The sequence below is a fragment of the Agelaius phoeniceus genome, chromosome 7, assembly GCF_051311805.1.
Source record: "Agelaius phoeniceus isolate bAgePho1 chromosome 7, bAgePho1.hap1, whole genome shotgun sequence".
Lineage (NCBI taxonomy): Eukaryota > Metazoa > Chordata > Aves > Passeriformes > Icteridae > Agelaius > Agelaius phoeniceus.
In genome coordinates, this window is record NC_135271.1 from 1,280,001 (window position 1) to 1,285,541 (window position 5,541).

Sequence of the window (5,541 nt, forward strand, 5' to 3'; positions counted from 1 at the left end):
CTGAGCTTGCAATCCCAAAGCTCGGCCACGCCGCGCATGGGGCCGCGCGCGACGATGGCAGCCGTGTCTCCCCCGCCCGCTACGCCACCAGTCCCCCCCTCCTCTCCGCGCTCCCGGAGGGAGCCAGAGAGAGAGAGAGTGCGCGTGCGCATGAGCGAGCGACGAGGAGACGGAGAGCCCCGTCCCGGAGACAAGAACTGAATAGGGAGTGGGGCAGAGACAGCCCCGCGCGGGAGGACCGGCCGGGCGGTGGTGCGCACGACAGCATCAGCGGGGAGAGAGAGAGGAACGACGGTGCCCCTCGGCGCGTCCCGAGACCGTGACAGAAGCGGAGGGGGCGGGCGAAGGGAGGACGGGGTTGGAACAACCATCCCCAGCGCTCTCGCCACGCGCGCACGCTCGGAAGCATGGTACGGTACCGCCGCGGTTCCCACCCGCAGACAGCCGCCGGTGCGGGGGGACGCTGGGGGCGAGGCCGTGCCTTGCCTCTCCTTCTCGCCCTCCTCTCTCTTTCTCTCTCGGCCCTTGGCAGCGCCTTTCGACACCGTCTCTCGCTCTCCCCAGGTTGCCGTGCCACCGCATCCACGGCATGGTCCCGGCGAGGACGAGCTCCACCCCAGCGGCTTGCTCCGGGAGCGGGGAGCAACGGAGTGCTCCCCGAGTCTGCATTTAGGGGGACGAAGGCCCTGCACGGCAACGACAATGACTGCGACGATGACAACTGCAACAACGACGATGCCCGCCGGGCTGCAGTGAAGGGATTGAGGCCTCCTAGGGAAACGCTTCCCTCGCCGAACCCCTGACTGCCTTCCCTCGGGCACCAGTGGGACGCTGCTGCTGCCACCGCCACCACCACCCGCTGCGGGCAACAGGCCAGAGAGGCGACCCCAGCCATGCCACTAGTGTGGCCCCCGGATGGTTATTGATCATCAAGCGATCCTCAGACAGGCGTAGCCCCAGGAGGAATCCGGGGCTGCACGTGCCTTCGAATGGTCAATGGTCAATGTGTCCTGCAATTCACATTAATTCTCACAGCTAGCTGCATTCTTCATCGACGCACGAGCCGAGTGATCTACCGCTAAGATTTGTCTGGCTTTCGGGCACTGCTCACGCCAAGCGGCCCCTTTTTTTGTTACTCTGGGACCGAGGACGCAGGGGTGCACGCCTGGCTTTGACCATACGAGCACACAGAAACAGAAGGGGGAATAAAAACCAACTGGAGCAACCCACACTCCGAAGGCCGGCCAAGACGTGGGGGAGCCCGCGCTCCTGACCGCCTCCCCCGCGAGGGGTGACGCCAACCTCACAAATGCCATCCTTCGGAGGCGGACCAGGCACCCGGGCTCGGCTCGGCCTCCACGCAGAGGGCCACGCAGCGCGCGCTGGAATGCGGGAGGGCACGGCAGCCCCCCCGCGTCTCACTTTCACGGGATGACACGCACAAAATACATGGCACACGGCTGGGGGCACGCGGCCATCAGCCCCCACACACGGCGGCTCTCCCTGGGCCCCCGGCGCCGCGGGCCTCACGGAGTGCCGCTGCGCCGCTGTGTGGCCGGCTTATCTCTTTCCCCACTGCACGGCCTTCCCCTGGCTCGAGACGGCACGCGACGACGACGAGCCCCCACCGGCACGCCTCCTGCGGGACCACTCCCCTGCTGGGCGGGTGAGAGACCGGCGGACATGCTCCGCCCCCGGCCCTGGAGGCGGGCGCCACCGAGAGCCAAGCTGGCATAGCCAGGGCCCAAGGCCTGCCGGACGGAAGACCCCGCCGCCACCGGGGCCGCACTCCCAGGACCGCCACCGCTGCGTCGCACCGCCGGGGCCCCTTACCTCGGGCACGCACCCGGCAGAAGGCAGGACAGCATTGAGCTAGGGTGCAAGGCCTGCACTCCTCGTTTGCACGCGGAGACCAGGCGGGGAGAAGCGCCCCCGCGGCTGCCCTGCGCGCCTTCCTGAGGCCCACATGCGGCCGGGAAGGGCGATGGAGGATGCGACGAGCGGGGCCCGGGACGGGACCACTGACGGCTGACGGCGGGCGCCTTCTGGCTGACCGTCCCCGCAGGGAGGGACACCTGTTGAGCGGCGCCACGGCCGCTCTGCACGGGATCGCCTGCGCTCGCGGGCCTCTGCCGCCGGAGGGCCCACCGAGCGCTCACCCCCCCAGCAGGCAGGCAGTCGAGCCAGGGGACAGCTGGCGGACAACGGCGTTGCCAGTGCGCGTTCGAGGAGAAAAGGCTCCTCGAGGGGAGGAGAGGTGCCGGACGCGGCGCCGTGCGCGCCACAGACTGCGGCGGCAGGTTGAGGAGAGAGAGCGCGGGTGGGCCCCAGGGGCCGTGACCCCGCGGCTGAGGAAGGGCAGAGAGGGCGCACTCTGTGCTGCTGTCGCCCATTATGGCGAGGCGAGCGGGTCGGCCCCCATGGGCCACAGAGGGGGGGGGGCAGGGCACCCCTCCCTGGCGCAGCACGGTTTACCCCCATGGCGCGGGCGGGACAACGACAGCGACGGACAAGCGCGGCCGGTGGCAACGGGACAACCACTGCAGGGGATCGGTGGGAGTAGCTGCTCCCCACCCCTCAGTGGCACCCCGCATGGCCACCACCCGGTATGCCTGCCGCCACCGCCGCCAGCACTGCAGCCACCACGGCGGGCCACGCCGAGCCGCCCGAGTCTTTAAACCGCCGCCTGGCCCCGCCGGCCCCTTTCGGCAAACCCACAGCGTTTGACGACGCCGAGGGAAAAAAACTGGGGGGACCGCCGAGGCGCGGAGCGCTAGGTACCTGGCCCTGGGGCGAAGGAAACGACCTGCATGGCCCCACCGGGGTGCTTCCCCTGCTGCTGCCTTTGGGGGAGCGTGCACCGGCAGGGGCGCGCCCGACATCTGCCGCCACCACTGCCACGTCCTTCTCAGAGCCCGGGGTTTCCCTCAGTAGCCCAGCGCTGCGCGCTCAAGAGGACCGCCGTGGCTCAGGCCGCCCCACCACCCAGCTCCCTCGCCCTTGCCACCTCGGCCGCCGACGGGTGCCAGAGCCGGATGGCTGGCCGTCGCTCGAGGGGCACAGCAGCGATGGAAGGGACAGGCCCGCCTCCGGGAAGGGGCCGTGCCGAGCACCCCTCCCTCCTGACACTCATGCAGCTATCTCGCGCGCACACCGAGGAGAGCCGAGCTCGGGAGAACTCGGGCCGTGCCAGGGCACCTGCACGTGGCACGCTGGCAACCGGCGTTCGGCGGCGCCGGCCGTGGCGGCGAGAGGCTCAGGGGCCCGCGGCCGCACCCCCGCTCTCTGGCAGGGACGGACCGGCGGCAGAGCGGCGCAAGGCTGGGGTGGGAGGGGTGGTGTGGGGGGCGGGGGGGCAAGCCGCTGCAACAGCAGTGAGCGTGCCATGCTACTAGGCCTGGCCGCGACGCACGGTGTAGCGTGGGGAGAGCCCCGCCTGCGTGCACAGTGGCAGGCGCGCGTGACACGCTTCGCCACGCCAAGCGGCTTTTCCCCCTTCTCCCAATTCCGACCGCCCGCGCCCGGAGGTGCCGCACGCCTCCGGTCTCTCTCTCTCTGGGGCTGTGGCGCGCGGCAAAGGGGAAGGGTGTGTGGCCCCCGGTGCTGACCGGGGCCGGCGGTCAGGGGCCGAGCGTGCAAACGGAGCAGGCGCGCGAATGACACCGCGCGCATGCGGCCTGCCAGACGGCCTGGCACAACGCGGCCGGGGCCAAGCCCCACCAGTAATGATCCTTCCACAGGTTCACCTACGGAAACCTTGTTACGACTTTTACTTCCTCTAGATAGTCAAGTTCGACCGTCTTCTCGACACTCCGGCAGGGCCGTGGCCGACCCCGCCGAGGCCGATCCGAGGACCTCACTAAACCATCCTAATTGGTAGTAGCGACGGGACGTGTGTACAAAGGGCAGGGACTTAATCAACGCGAGCTTATGACCCGCACATACTGGGAATTCCTCGTTCATGAGGAAGAATTGCAATCCCCGATCCCCATCACGAATGGGCTTCAACGGGTTACCCGCGCCTGCTGGTGGAGGGTAGGCACAAGCTGAGCCAGTCAGTGTAGCGCGCGTGCGGCCCCGGACATCTAAGGGCATCACAGACCTGTTATTGCTCAATCTCGGGTGGCTGAACGCCACTTGTCCCTCTAAGAAGTTGGACGCCGACCGCTCGGGGGTCGGGTAACTAGTTAGCATGCCAGAGTCTCATTCCTTATCAGAATTAACCAAGCAAATGGCTCCACCAACTAAGAACGGCCATGCACCTCCACCCACGGAATCGAGAAAGAGCTCTCAGTCTGTCAATCCTGTCCGTGTCCGGGCCGGGTGAGGTTTCCCATGTTGAGTCAAATTAAGCCGCAGGCTCCACTCCTGATGGTGCCCTTCCGTCAATTCCTTTAAGTTTCAGCTTTGCAACCTTTGCAATACTTCCCCCGGAACCCAAAGACTTGGGTTTCCCAGGAGCTGCCCGGCAGGTCATGGGAATAACGCCACCGGATCACCAGTCGGCATTGTTTATGGTGGGAACTACGATAGTATCTGATCGTCTTCGAACCTCTGACTTTCGTTCTTGATTAATGAAAACATTCTTGGCAAATGCTTTTGCTCTAGGCAGTCTTTCGCCGGTCCAAGAATTTCACCTCTAGCAGCACAATATGAATGCCCCTGGCAGTCCCTCTTAATCATGGCCCCATTTCCGAAAACCAACAAAATAGAACCGAAATCCTATTCCATTATTCCTAGCTGCAGTATGCCGGCAGCCGGCCTGCTTTGAACACTCTAATTTTCTCAAAGTAAATGCTTCGGGCCCCGCGGGACACTCAGCTAAGAGCATCAAGGGGGCACCGAGAGGCAGGGGCTGGGACAGGCGGTGTCTCGCCTCGTGGCGGACCGCCAGCTCGATCCCAAGATCCAACGACGAGCTTTTTAACTGCAGCAACTTTAAGATACGCTATTGGAGCTGGAATTACCGTGGCTGCTGGCACCAGACTTGCCCTCCAATGGATCCTCGCTCAAGGATTTAAAGTGCGCTCATTCCAATTACGGGGCCTCAAAAGAGTCCTGTATTGTTATTTTTTGTCACTACCTCCCCGGGTCGGGAGTGGCTAATTTGCACGCCTGCTGCCTTCCTTGGATGTGGTAGCCGTTTCTCAGGCTCCCTCTCCGGAATCGAAGCCTGATTCCCCGTCACCCGTGGTCACCATGGTAGGCACAGACAGTACCATCGAAAGTTGATAGGGCAGACATTCGAATGGGTCGGCGCCGCTGCGGGGGTGTGCGATCGGCTCGAGATTATCTAGAGTCACCAAAGCTGCTGGGGGGGCCTGGGTCAGTTTTGGTCTGATAAATACACGCCTCCCCAGAGGTTGGCGCTCATCAGCATGTATTAGCTCTAGAATTACCACAGCTATCCAAGGAGCGGGAGAGGAGCGACCAAAGGAGCCATAACTGATTTAATGAGCCATTCGCAGTTTCACTGTACTGCCCGTGTGTGCATAGACATGCATGGCTTAAGCTTTGAGACAAGCATATGCTACTGGCAGG

The 5,541-nt window shown here is 64.8% G+C and overlaps 1 non-coding gene and 1 pseudogene across 1 annotated transcript; both read right to left on the reverse strand.

Moving 5' to 3' along the window:
• Nucleotides 1-9, reverse strand: part of LOC143694595 (28S ribosomal RNA) — an 11,737-nt pseudogene extending 11,728 nt beyond the window's left edge.
• Nucleotides 10-934: 925 nt separating this feature from the next.
• Nucleotides 935-1,087, reverse strand: LOC129133464 (5.8S ribosomal RNA). Its single transcript, XR_008536002.2, has one exon. It is a non-coding gene; the product is annotated as a 5.8S ribosomal RNA (ribosomal RNA).
• Between the last annotated feature and the right edge of the window lie 4,454 nt (nucleotides 1,088-5,541).